The 13,132-nt window shown below is 41.6% G+C and overlaps 1 non-coding gene across 1 annotated transcript; it reads right to left on the bottom strand.

The window, feature by feature from the left end:
* Positions 1-11,997: 11,997 nt before the first annotated feature.
* On the bottom strand, positions 11,998-12,134 carry LOC135275534 (small nucleolar RNA SNORA51). Its single transcript, XR_010343156.1, has one exon. It is a non-coding gene; the product is annotated as a small nucleolar RNA SNORA51 (small nucleolar RNA).
* Positions 12,135-13,132: the final 998 nt, after the last annotated feature.

The following is a 13,132-nucleotide window of genomic DNA, read 5'->3' on the forward strand; positions in this document are numbered from 1 at the left end:
ACCGCCCGCCGACGGCGCGCAGCTTCTGGCCGGGGGCGCCCTCGGGGGCTGCGGCTGCTGCTTTACTGGCAGGTGTCGGGGGCTCCGCGCTTACCCCCACCCTCCAGCCAGGGCTGCCTGTGGAAAAAAGAAAAACAGGCTCAGCTAGAGGGGCTCTTCCACCTCCAGGGACAGTTTGGGGCACTGGTCCTGCTTGCTGTCAGCCCCCGAAAGAGCGCAGGCCCTAGTGCAGCTCGATCTTGCTTGTGGGGGGAAGTTAATTGACGCGAAGGTGTTGGAGACTTTGTAAATTGTCAGACCCGAGTGCCGTTTGTGTTTTAACTTTGGAAATGGAAGGTACTTTAATCAAATACAGGATCTCGGCATTTAACAATGTGAAAACAGTACAGGAAACTTAAGGAAATCCTGTTAGGTACCCTCCTCGTTGTCCCAGACCTCCTAAGGCCACCCTGAAGACAGTTTAGGCGCCCAGGAAGGGGTGGAGGGGTGTTTTCTGAAGAGACAAGACTGAGAAGAAATGCTGGGGGGAATGCCCCAAAAACAAACCAAAAAAAAAAAAAAAAACAGAGTAAGACTCTCCCTTCAGAGCCCATGCATTTCTCTAGGTTAAAGCTTGGCGTTGGCTTGTTTTAAGGTACGTATGCGCCAATTGCTTTGGTCACTTGAGTGACCCTTTCATAGATTTCTGCCTCTCAGCGGCTGGGTTGCTTCCAATGGAACTCGGGCCTCTTTTTTCTGGTGGTACCAGAATTAAGTGTTCTCTGTGTGTGTCTTGAGGGGGATGTGTTTTTAGGGAGTATAGAGCAAATGTGAATTGGCCCCAGCTGCCCCTGGAAAGTCTCTCGGTGAGCTGACACTGAAATTTACGTGGCTTATACCTTTGGAGCTAGTCCAGACCTGCTCAGGTGTTTCTGGGGAGAACAGGATTCCAGCCAGGCTGGCCAGCTAGTTTGGCATGCAGCAGAAATGGAAACTGGCCATGGTGAGGTTACTTGTTTGAACTCAAAATTCAGGGGTCAGCAGCCTCCTTTTTTACCCTCAGTGGCCCAGAGTAATTAAAGAAAGGAGCCTGAATGGGATCCGTAGGCCTAAGTAGTGCGTGTTAGAGAGAGAACCATGATTTAGAGATGGAGGGCATTGACCAGAGTATCTTAACGTGTGATCTGCCTCCTACCTGCCTTAGGATGAAGGAGATGAATGCTTGCTGAAAATGTAGATTCCTAGGCTGTGTTTCAACTGAATGAGTCAGAATCTCTGAAACTGGAGCTCAATAATGTGCATTTTAAATCCCCAGCTCCCACCTCCATGTGTATTAAGCACCTGCTATGTGCAGGTGCTGTTCTGAGCTCTAGGGATACTGTGAAGAACATGACAGACAAAGGCCTTGTTCTCTTGGAGGCCACGTTCAAATTGAGAAATCAGATAATAAAGTAGTAAACAAACGTACAAATAATGTAATTTCAGATAGTGATGAGTGCTATGAAGAAAATAGAGCAAGACGAGGTCATGAGGAATGAGTCAGGGGAGGGAGGCATTTTAGTTTGGGTGATCAGAAATGAAGACATTTCTGAGGGGTCGACATTTGAGCTGTGAACTACGTGATGAAAAGAAGCTGTGTGGAAGTTCAGGGAAAGACTGTTCCAGACTGAAGAGCTTTGAGGCACAGACTCTGGGTCAGGAACAGATGACACGGGGGTTGGAGCAGGGTGGAGTCTGTAGGGGGTGAGTGTGCAATGAGATGAGGCTGAGACAGGCAGGGGCCAAGTCCTCTAGGACCTGTTTGTTGGTCATGGTTAGAAATTTGGATGTTAGGTGGGGCACTGTGGGTCACACCTGTAATCCCAGCACTTTGGGAGGCTGAGGTGAGCAAATCACAAGGTCAGATCAAGACCATCCTGGCCAAGATGGTGAAACCACGTCTCTACTAAAAATACAAAAATTAGCTGGGCATGGTGGCGTGCACCTGTAGTCCCAGCTACTTGGGAGGCTGGGCAGGAGAATCACTTAAAACTAGGAGGTGGAGGTTGCAGTGAGCCGAGATTGCACCACTGCACTCCAGCCTGGTGACAGAGCGAGACTTTGTCTGAAAAAAAAAAAAAATTAGATTGTAGATCACTTGTGTGTGGAGGAGTTTTGGAGAGAGTTAGAGAGATGGGGGATGTATTTTGAGGTAGAGTCAACTGAGCTTACTGATGTGAGCAGAAGGGAGAGACAGGAATCCTCTTATGTACACCTAAGGCTGCTAATTGTTGGGGGTGGTGTGTGTGAGAAAGAAAAAGAAAGAGAGATGGAAGAAAGAAGGTGGTTAGCCTCGGTTAGAATACCCCGAAGACAATGAAAATGGCCACCGTGAAGTGAACATTCACTGTGTACCTGGTACTGTGGTACATGCATTAGCAAGAGTCCTGTGAGACGTAAATGCTGTTACCATTTAACAGATGGCAGTAACAAGCTCAGAAAGGTTGAGCGTTGCTCTATTCCACTCAGCTGAATGTTGGAGCTGGAATTTGTGCCCGGGTTTGCTGGACTCCAAAGCCCTGGCTCTTGACATTACACTCTGTTGCCTACAAACTTCTTGTTCCTGTCCCAGACCCTGTCTGGTTCTAGAGAAGCAGAGAATTTGGCAGTTTGGCAAATGCATGTGGCAACCCATGAACTGTGGCAGATCAGTAACTGCAGAGCATGAGAGTGTGCAGACACACTATTGGAATCTGATGTAATTACTTTCATTTGGTGTCCTTGAATGAAAGAGAAGGTCCGTAGAGAATGTACAGAGTAGGAGCACAGAAGATGCCTGGTATTTGGGTTGCTCTGAAGAATGAAGCTGTGGTCTGAGTGTTTGTGTCCCCTGCAGTTCATATGTTGAAATCCTAACCCTCAGGGTGATGGTATTAAGAGGTGGGTCTTTGGGAGGTGATCAGGTCACAAGGGCAGAACCCTCATGAATGGGAATAGTGCCTTATAAAGAAGGCCCCAGAGAGCTACCTTGCCCCTTCCATGATATGAGAAGACATTATCTCTGAACTAGAAAGTGAGCCTTCACCAGACACTGAATCTGTTGGAGCCTTGATCTTGGACTTTCCAGCCTCCAGAACTGTGAGAAATGCATTTTTTTAATTTATAAGCCACCCAGTCATTGGGATTTGATTGTAGCAGCCCAAATAGACTCCAACCAAAGGCTGATGTGGTGCATCCTGTGCTGTCCAGTGCTTTGAACACCAGAGAACCCCATGGTTGGGTCTTCTTTCACCTCTTCACATAGCTAGCTCATATGTCCTTCTTTATTTTTGAATCCAAAATAAGCTCTTTCCATGCAAGCCAGGAGTTACAGAGGATTGGCTGCCTTAAAAAATTATTTGTGTTAGAAAAAGTTAGAAAGCAGTTGTGGGAGAATAATTATAATGGTAGCTCCTTTTTTTTTTGAGGCAGGGTTTCACTCTGTCACCCAGGTGGCAGTATCGTGGCACCATCACGGCTCACTGCAGCCTCTCCTTCCTGGGCTCAAGTGATCCTCCTGCCTTGTTTTTTAATTTTCTGTAGAGATGAGGTCTCACTATGTTGCCCAGGCTGGTAGCTACTATTTATTGATTATTTGTGACAGCTGTCTTCCTTCATTTTCATAACAACCTTTTAAGTTAAAAATTAATAGCTGATACATTTGCACAGTATAAAATTCAAAAGATATGCAAAGCTTACAACAAAATTGAGCCTTCCTAGTCTGTTGCCCAGCCAGCTAGTTCCCTTTCCTAGAAGCAATTGATATTAAACCCATTTCTTGTGTCCCTCTAGAAATAATCTATGCATATATAAGCAGTTATATATTTATACTTTTCATTTTAAAAGCACAAATGGTAGCATAGAAGTATACTCTTCTTCATCATGCTTTTTTCTCTCATACATCAAGATCAGTATTTATAGATTTATGAAGTTCTCTCTCTCTCTCTCTATATATATATATATTTTTTTTTTTTTTGAGACAGAGTCTTGAGACAGTTTCCCAGACAGAAGTGCAGTGATGCAGTTCTACCTCACTGCAGCCCCAACCTTCTATGTCAAGTGACCCTCCCACCTCTGCCTCTGGAGTAGCTGGTACTCCAGGCGCATGCCATCACACCCAGCTAATTTTTTTTTATTTGTAGAGATAGGGGTCTCACTGTGTTGCCCAGGTTGGTCTTGAACTCTCTTTGGCTCAAGGAATCCTCCCATATTGGCCTCCCAAAGTGCTAGGATTAGAGGTGTGGTGCCACTGCACCCAGCCCCAAGTTCTCTTTACAGCTGTAAATGGGAAACCTTTATGTGAATATACGGGCATAACTCGGAGATATTGTAGGTTTGATTCCAGACCGTCCCAATAAGGTGAATATCTAAAAGGTGAATCAAACAATTTTTTGTTTCATAGTGCATATAAAAGTTATGTTCACACTACACTGTAGTCAAAGTATGCAATTGCATTATATCTAAAAAAGCACACTGTATATATCTTAAATAAAAATACTTTATTGCTAAAATTGCCAGCAATTGTCTGAGCTTTCAGTGAGTCGTAATCTTTTTGCTGGTGGAGGTCTTGCCTCAGTGTTGAAGGCTACCGACTGACTAGAGTAGTGGTTGCTGAAGGCTGGGGTGGCTGTGGCAATTTCTTATGAAGTTTGCCGCATTGATTGATGCTTCCTTTCATGAAAGACTTCTATGTAGCATGTGATGTTGTTTGATAGCTTTTCCCCTATAGCAGAACTTCTTTCAAAATAGAGTCAATCCTCTGAAATCCTGCCTGCGTTATCAACTAAAGTTATGTAAAATTCTAATTATTTGTTGTTATTTCAACAATGTCACAGCATCTTGACCAGGAGTATTTCATTTCAAGAAACCACTTCTTATGCTCATCCATAAGAAGCCTCACCCATTCAAGTTTTATTATGAGATTGCAGCAATTCAGTCGCATCTTCAGGCTCCACTTCTAATCCTGGTTCTCTTGCTGTTTCCAGTACAGCTCCTTTCTCCACTGAAGTCTTGAACCTCTCTCAAAGTCATTCATAAGAGTTGGAATCATATTCCAAACTCCTGTTAATGTTGATATTTTAAATGTTCCTATTAAGAATGTTGTTAATGGCATGTAAAAATGGTGAATCCTTTTCATAAGGTTTTCAATTTATTTTGCCACCAGGGGAATCACTATGGCAGCTCTAACATTACAAAATGTATTCTTAAGTCGTAAGACTTGAAAGTTGAAATTGCTTTTTGTTCATGGCCTGAAGAATGGATGTTGTATTAGCAGGCCCAAAACAACATTAATCTCCTTGGATATTTCCATCAGAGATATTGGATGACTAAGTGCATTGTCAATGTGCATTAATACTTTGAAAGGAATCTTTTTTTTTTTTCTGAGTAGCAGGTCTCAACGGTGCACTTAAAATATTCAGTAAGCCATGATCTAAACAGATGTGCCATCATCCAGGCTTTGTGATGCCATTTGCAGAACACAGGCAAAGTTGATTTAGCATAATTCTTAAGAGTCTAAGGATTTTCAGAACAGTAAATGAGCACTGGCTTCAACTTAATGTCACCAGCTGCATTAGTCCCTAACAGGAGAGTCAGCCTGTCTTTTGAAGCTATGAAACCAGGCACTGACTTCTCATCTCTAGCTATGTAAGTCCTGACTGACATCTTCTTCCAATATGAGGCTGTTTGGTCTACACTGAAAATCTGTTATTTAGTGTAGTCACCTTCATCATTGATCTTAGCTACATCTTCCAGATAACCTGCTACAGCTTTTCCATCGCACTTGCTGCTTCACCCTGCACTTTTATGTTATATAGATGCCTTCGTTCCTTAAACCTCATGAACCAACCTGTGCCTGCTTCAAACTTTTCTTCTACAGCTTCTTCACCTCTTTCAGCCTTCATGGGATTAAAGAGAGTTGGTACCTTGTCCTGAATTGGGTTTTGGCTTAAGGGAATTATGGCTGGTTTGATCTTCTATCCAGACTGCTGAAATTTTCTCCCCTTCAGCAATAAGGCTGTTTTGCTTTCTTATTATTCATGTGTTCACTGAAGTAGCACTTTTAATTTCCTTCAAGAACTTTTCCTTTGCGTTTACAAGTTGGCTGACCATTCAGGGCAACAGGCCTGGCTTTTGGCCTGTTTCAGCTTTCAATATGCCTTCCTCACTAAGCTTAATCTAGTTCTAGCTTTTGATTTAAAGTGAGAGATGGACAACTCTTCCATTTATTTTAATGCTTAGAGGCCATCATAGGGTTATTAATTGGCCTAATTTCAATATTGTTGTGTCTCGGAACAGAGAGGCCCAAGGAAAGAGAGAGAGAGGAAGTGTTGGTGGGTGGAGCTGTCAGGATATGCACCACATTTATACAGTAAATTATCCATTTTGTATGTGTATGGTTCGTGGTGCCCTGAAACAATTAGAATAGTATCATTAAAGACCAGTGGTCACAAATCACCATAACAGATATAGTAACAATGAACAAGTTTGAAATATTGAGAGAATTACCAAAATGTGTCCCAAAGACATGAAATGAGCATATACTGTTGGAAAATGGTGCAGATAGACTTGCTGGACACAGGGTTGCCACAAGCCTTCAATTAGTAAAAGAGACAATATCTATGAAATTCAATAAAGGGAAGTACAATAAAATGAGATATGCCTCCACTATAACTTTTTTTCTGGTATTTTGCCATTATCAACAATGCTGCAGCGAATAATCTTATATATACATGATTTTGTATGTGTGCAAGCATATTCATATGATAAATTGCAGTGGAATTTCTGGGTCAAGTGTTATGAATACTTGTATTTTTAGTAGGTAAAGCAACATAGTGTAGGAGTTAGGAGCATAGACCTGTAGACAGATTGCTTGGAGTTGAGTCTTGGCTCTGCCATTTACATGTGGTGCAAGTCACTTAACCCCTCTTTGCCTCAGCTGCTTAATTTGCAATATGGGGATAATAATGTTAGCTACTTAATAGGATTGTTATGCGGATTCTATCAGTTTGTGTTGTACAACAAATCACCGCAAATCATCATGGCTTAAAAAAATATTTTACTTGTCTCACAAATCTATGGGTTGGTTGGGTGGCTCTTCTGGTTCTGCTTCCGTGGTCAGCTTGTGGGTTTGCTGGAGGCCAGACAGTCTAGGATGGCCTCACTCACATGTCTGGTGCTTGACAGGTATGTTGGTCACTGGGGACTCATTTGGGACAGGATGCAACCTCTCATGCTCCAGTAGCCTAGCTCAGGCTTCTTCACATGGTGGTCTCAGGGTTCCATAGCGTAGCACGGGAGGGCAGAGCTCAAGCACTTTTCAAGCCTCTGCTTGTGTTATATTTGCTGCTGTTTCACTGACCAAAGCAAATCACATGGCCAAGCTCAGAGTCTGTGTGGGAGGGGACTCTCCAAGGTCAGGGATGCAGGGATACAGTGAAGGGAATCACTGCTACCATTTTTACAATGTGCCACAAGAATCAAATATTTGTAAAGTGCCTAGTGTAGTACCTGACACATTTTAAGTGCTATATAAGTTTGTTAAGTTTGAAAAAGAGCAGTATTACCAGATTGCATCGATAGAGATTGAGCCAGTTTACATGTCTACCAGTGTGAATGCCTGTCTCTCAGTTTCTTCTTAGAAACTGTTTGAAAGTGGTTTGTCCATGGAGAGGCAGATGTTCTTATCCCCATTTTACAGATGAAAAAATGATTCTTGGAGAAGTTAAGTCATTTTTCTGATATTACAGAGCCAAACTAGGATTTGAATCCTTTTGTCTTTCTGACTTTAGAGCACCTCTGCTAGTCTTGCCACTGTAGACAGAGGTGAGATTCCCGTGTCCCTCATGACCCCATCCACTGTTCCTGCCTACCCTTTGCATTTCATGTCCATCATTTCTGTTTTACTTTTGGATCTTGCTGGGTTGAGAAGGATCTGTCAGTCTTTTGAATTCTTTAACAGTGATTTTGATTTCAGCTTGGCCTACTGAAATCAAAGCCAAGTGTCTGCAGAGAGAGCGGGCTCTTTTATGACTGTGAAGGGATGATGAAGGGAAACCTGTCATTTTACCTCTTATAAATGGAGAAAACAGATGAGTCCGGCCTTCTTTTGTTTTACATTCTTTCTTTTCATTCCTCACATCCTTTTGCTTTCCTTTGCAACCCAGGAATTCCTTTCCCTAAAGGGGAAGGGATGAAGATGGGAGACAGTGTTTCTTCGTGGTTCAGGACTGGATCTCTGGAGACAAACTGGGTTCAAGTCGAGGACAGCTATTCACTGGCCCTGTGGCTTGGATGGGTTCACCTGCACTGAAAGGTTTTCCTGAGGTCTGTGGAAAGTGCTCCATTCTCGTCATTACACAGCAGATTACTTTTGCTTCTGTTTTCTCTGTCTGTTTCACATCCCTTCTCCTCCACACCTATCCCTATGCCTCTAGCTATGTTTAATGATAAGGATAGCTAATATTTACTCAGCCCTTACTCTAAGCTCCTTTCATGTAATTAACTCATCTAAGCCTCACAACAAACCTATTAAATAGATTCTTTTTATTCCCATTTTCAAATGAGGAAGGTACATGCTGAATGCTAAGTAATTTTCCCAACATACCATGGCTAATAAATGATGTAGCAGGGATTTTAAATGAGGCATTTTGGCGCCAGAGTCTGTGCTCTTATATTTATGCTTAAAAAAAAAGAAGGATGGGATGGAAGTTTGGGAATTTAAAATTGAGAGCTTCTGCCCTAGATAAACTGCTGGTAAACTCTCATGCATCCTTTGTCCCTGGCAGTGGGTGAGTATACCCAGCTGTGATTTAGGCTGAAAACCCCAGTGTACACACAAAATAGAAACTTTCAGTTCTTTTGCCAAAAGGCTTTCTAGTTTAATCATTTTAATTCTGACAAGATTTTGGGCATTGTGCCTCCCTTGTAACTGAGGTGAAAGTGTTGAAAAATACATGGGGCTTAAAAAAAAAGATTAGAAAATCCAGCTGACTAGTTTCGAGTCTTTCCACCTCTTGCTTCTTTTGATCAGCTGCTCTGGTGGTAGAGACACATTCACCAAAGCATCAAGAAAATAAAATATGAATACTGCAGATAATATATAACTTTTTGAGTTTAGAATTGTGCATATCCTCAAGCTGAAGGAAAGAACTGAGACTGTTTCATAGGTGTTTGCATGCAGACTAAATGTAATGTGGTAACAGTCATCAAACACATATTTTAACATGGACTTCCTTCTATGTGCTAGAAATCCACTGTAGGTAAGCAAGCTCTGTATGGCTCTGATCTTGCAGACTTTGCAGGCTCTGAGAAGAGAGCTTAGCAGTACTATGAATTGTGGCATATGTGGTTGCAAAGGAAGGATCAGTTACTGGGGGACTGTAGTGGGTGTTCCTAACCTAGTCTGAGGGATTCATAAAAGCTTTCCAGTATGATTGTAGCCAATGGCTTGTCATCTATGGCTTTTATTATGTTGAGGGTATGTGCCTTCTGTCCCTAATTTGTTGAGAGTTTTTGTCATAAAGAGATGTTGAATTTTATGAAATGCTTTTTCTGTATCTGTTGAGATATTCATGGTTTTTGTCTTTTATTCTGTTGATGTAATGCATTTATTGATTTGTGTGTGTTGAACCATCCTTGCATCCCTTAGATATAAATCCCACTTGATTATGATGTATTATCTTTTTGATGTGTTATTGGATTCAGCTTGCTAGTATTTTGTTGAGAAATTTTTGCATTTATATTCATCAGTGATACTGGTCTGTAGTTTTATTTATTTTATTTTATTTTTGAGAAAGAGTTTTGCTCTTGTTATCCAGGCTGGAGTGCAATGGCACGATCTCAGCTCACTGCAACCTCTGCCTCCTGGGTTCAAGTGATTCCCCTGCCTCAGCCTCCTGAGTAGCTGGGATTACAGGCACCTGCCACCATGCCCAGATAATTTTTTGTATTTTTAGTAGAGACAGAGTTTCACCATGTTGGCCAGGCTGGGCTCGACCTCCTGACATCAGGTGATCTACCTATCTCAGCCTCCCAAAGTGCTGGGATTACAGTCATGAGCCACCACGTCTAGCCTGTAGTTTTATTTTTTGTGTGTGTCCTTGTCTGCTTGTGGCATCAGGGTAATACATTCCTCATAGAATGAATCAGGAAGAATTTTCTTCTCTTTAATTTTTTGGAATACTTTGAGAAGAATAAGTGTTGTTCTTCTTTATAAGTCTTGTAGAATTCCACAAGACAGTCATCTGGTCCTGGGCTTCTCTTTTCGGGAGATATTTTTTATTACTGATTCAGTTTTGTTGCTCATCATCGGTCTGTTCAGGTTTTCTGTCTATTTTTGGTTCATTCTTGGTAGGTTGTATGTTCAGGAACTTATCCATTTCCTCTTCTCATTCAGACCAAAATCTTGAAGAATGAATCCTCAGAAAGCCCATCAACTGCTACTCAAATGGCAACAAGCCTGCAAGCACAAGGTTTAGTGAGAGTGGAATTGATACTAACAGTGAGTGTGGAGGAGTTTGATCACAAACTGTAGATGGCTCTGTGAGGCTTTTTGAAGTCTGGCCCATATCCAGGCCTTTAAACCTTAGTAATAGGGCAGGGGATCATCTAAAATTAGGTCTACTTATTTTCCATGCATTTGAACATTTTGTTGTTGTTAGACTAGATTTGCTTCAAAATTGACTTGAATTGTAGTGCAGTCGTTGGCATGTTTTATTAGTAATAATAAAAAGAATCACCACTTAATGATTGCTATCTGCAATGCATTGTGCTAATACATACACACATTTTGCATATGCATATGTATATTTCATTGACTCTTCAAAACGATCTTTTTCCTTTTTGCAGTAAGCGACATTTATTCATTCATTTATCTAACATTCTTGGGCTGAGTTAGGGACTAGGACTGCCAAAATATATGGCTCCTGAGCTCTGAGAACTCAGTTTACTGATGATCAGACTTCAAAACAAATAGTTACCATGTAGTGTGATGACTACATTAGCAAAAGTATATCTAAAATATAGCCTAGAATAAAAAATGATTAACTTTTCCATACAGAAGAGAGGAGTTGTGGTGTCAGGGGAATTTAATTTTAAACAGGACATGACTTTAGACAGGAGAGAGAAATTGCAGTGTCAGGGGAATTTAATTTTAAACAGGACATGACTTCTGAACACATTCTTTGAAGTTCCATTTTTTTTCCTCAAGCATGATCTAGTTACTCTGACCTTATCCTGGTCTCTTCTGCTCAAATAACATGTTTTCCTGTATATTACAGTTGCATTCTTTATTCTGCAGACAGTCCTATCTTGCTTTATTCACTGATAGTTTATGGGTCATGGTTGCCTCTTTTAATTTTTACTTTTAATTACAATATTTATTTTTATTTTTTGTAGAGATAAAGTCTTGTTTAGTTGCCCAGGCTGGTCTGGAACTCCTGGCCTCTAGTGATCTTCCTGCCTTGGCTTCTCAAAGTGCTGAGATTACAGGTGTGAGCCACCACACCCGGCCTTCTTTTAACTACAATCAGAAAAGATTTTTTGGCTGGGTGCGGTGGCTCATGCCTGTAATTCCAGCACTTTGGGAGGCTGAGGGGGGCAGATCACGATGTCAGGAGGTCAAGACCATCCTGGCCAACATGGTGAAACCCTGTCTCTATTAAAATACAAAAAGTTAGCTGTGTGTGGTGGCACATGCCTGTAATCCCAGCTACTCAGGTGGCTGAGGCAGAGGAATTGCTTGAACCCGGGAGGTGGAGGTTGCAGTGAGCCAAGATTGCGCCCCTGTACTTTAGCCTGGCGACAGAGCAAGACTGCATCTCCAAAAAAAGAAAAAAAAAATTTTTTTTCTTTAGAGACAGGGTCTTGCTATGTTATCCAGGCTGGTCTCGAGCAGTTTTTTTAAATTAAAATTTTAACAGCTTTCTTGAGGAATGATTTATATATTGTAAAATTGACTTGTTTTAAATTTATAATTCAATGATTTTTTTTTTCTCCATTCTGTGTTCCCCCATTCACAGTACAGACCAGGCATGGGGCCTGAACTTGAGCTGAGGTGTATATGGATAGGTTTACTCCACCTCCTCTTTCTATACAGTCAGTGTAAGAACACAGCCTATGGTAAGCACGAGGAGGCCAATTCAGTGATCTTTAAAGTACATTTACTGAGTCAAAAATCACCACTAGAAGTAGTAGCATCACTTCCATTTTCTCCAATGGAGACTGGGGCTCAGGGAAATGAGGTTTTGGATCCACACACATCCAGCTAGTCACTGGCAGAACTGGAATTCAAATGAGTGTAATGGCTCATTAAAGCATATTTAAGTTTGCCAGAGGGAAATAAGCCTATGGAGTTTTTGAGTAGAAGGGCACTTTTATTACCTTGGAATCTAAGGACTAGTTATATTATGAAACTAGAAAGTGTCATTCACAGAGGGTTTAGGGAAAAACACTGGGAAAGAGGACTGAATTATGTGTAGTTTGAAAAATGAGTAAAATACTGTAGCAGTTGAACCAACGATCAATGTGTGTAGTAAAGCCACAAATTAACATATTTTCTTGCAATTTTAATAATGAACCTTGATGGTTACTTGGATTCTAAACGATTATGCTTGTTATTTAGCTTTCCAAGGTCTTTACAAATGTTAATTTCCTGATAGCGAATGCTTTCTTATTCTCACCCCCAAGCAAGCTGTGACATGGAATAGTCCAACAGGCAGTTCATAAGAGCAAGGCTCCCTCTCTCTTTCCCATCCAAATTACAGGGTTTGAAATGGTCTGACAATTGAATTAGCTGACTGGTACAACAGTAGCAAATGCTTTATAATTTGTGTTGCCTTCAGAAATGGCAAAAATTAGGCTGCTGCTAACAGACCAGAACTGTCTGGACTCTGATAGGCTTCCCTCCTGCCTTCAGTGGAAGGGAGTACAGTGGCTCGTGCTATTCAACTCTGAATTATGCTTTACCTGCTGCAGTTCTGATTTTTGAGAATCAATGCTGGGAAAATGACAACAGTGCTCCAGATCGTTGTTGACAGAGTAAAGCTACCTATTCCCTTTGCTAAAAGGAAGACTCAGACGCAGCCTGTGCAGAGGATTCTGCTGGGTTAGTATGCTGGGCTCCTCTCTTTATGCA

Source organism: Aotus nancymaae, unplaced genomic scaffold (genome assembly GCF_030222135.1).
Source record: "Aotus nancymaae isolate 86718 unplaced genomic scaffold, 86718_ANA_hifiasm-v0.15.2.pri h1tg000016l, whole genome shotgun sequence".
Classification (NCBI taxonomy): domain Eukaryota; kingdom Metazoa; phylum Chordata; class Mammalia; order Primates; family Aotidae; genus Aotus; species Aotus nancymaae.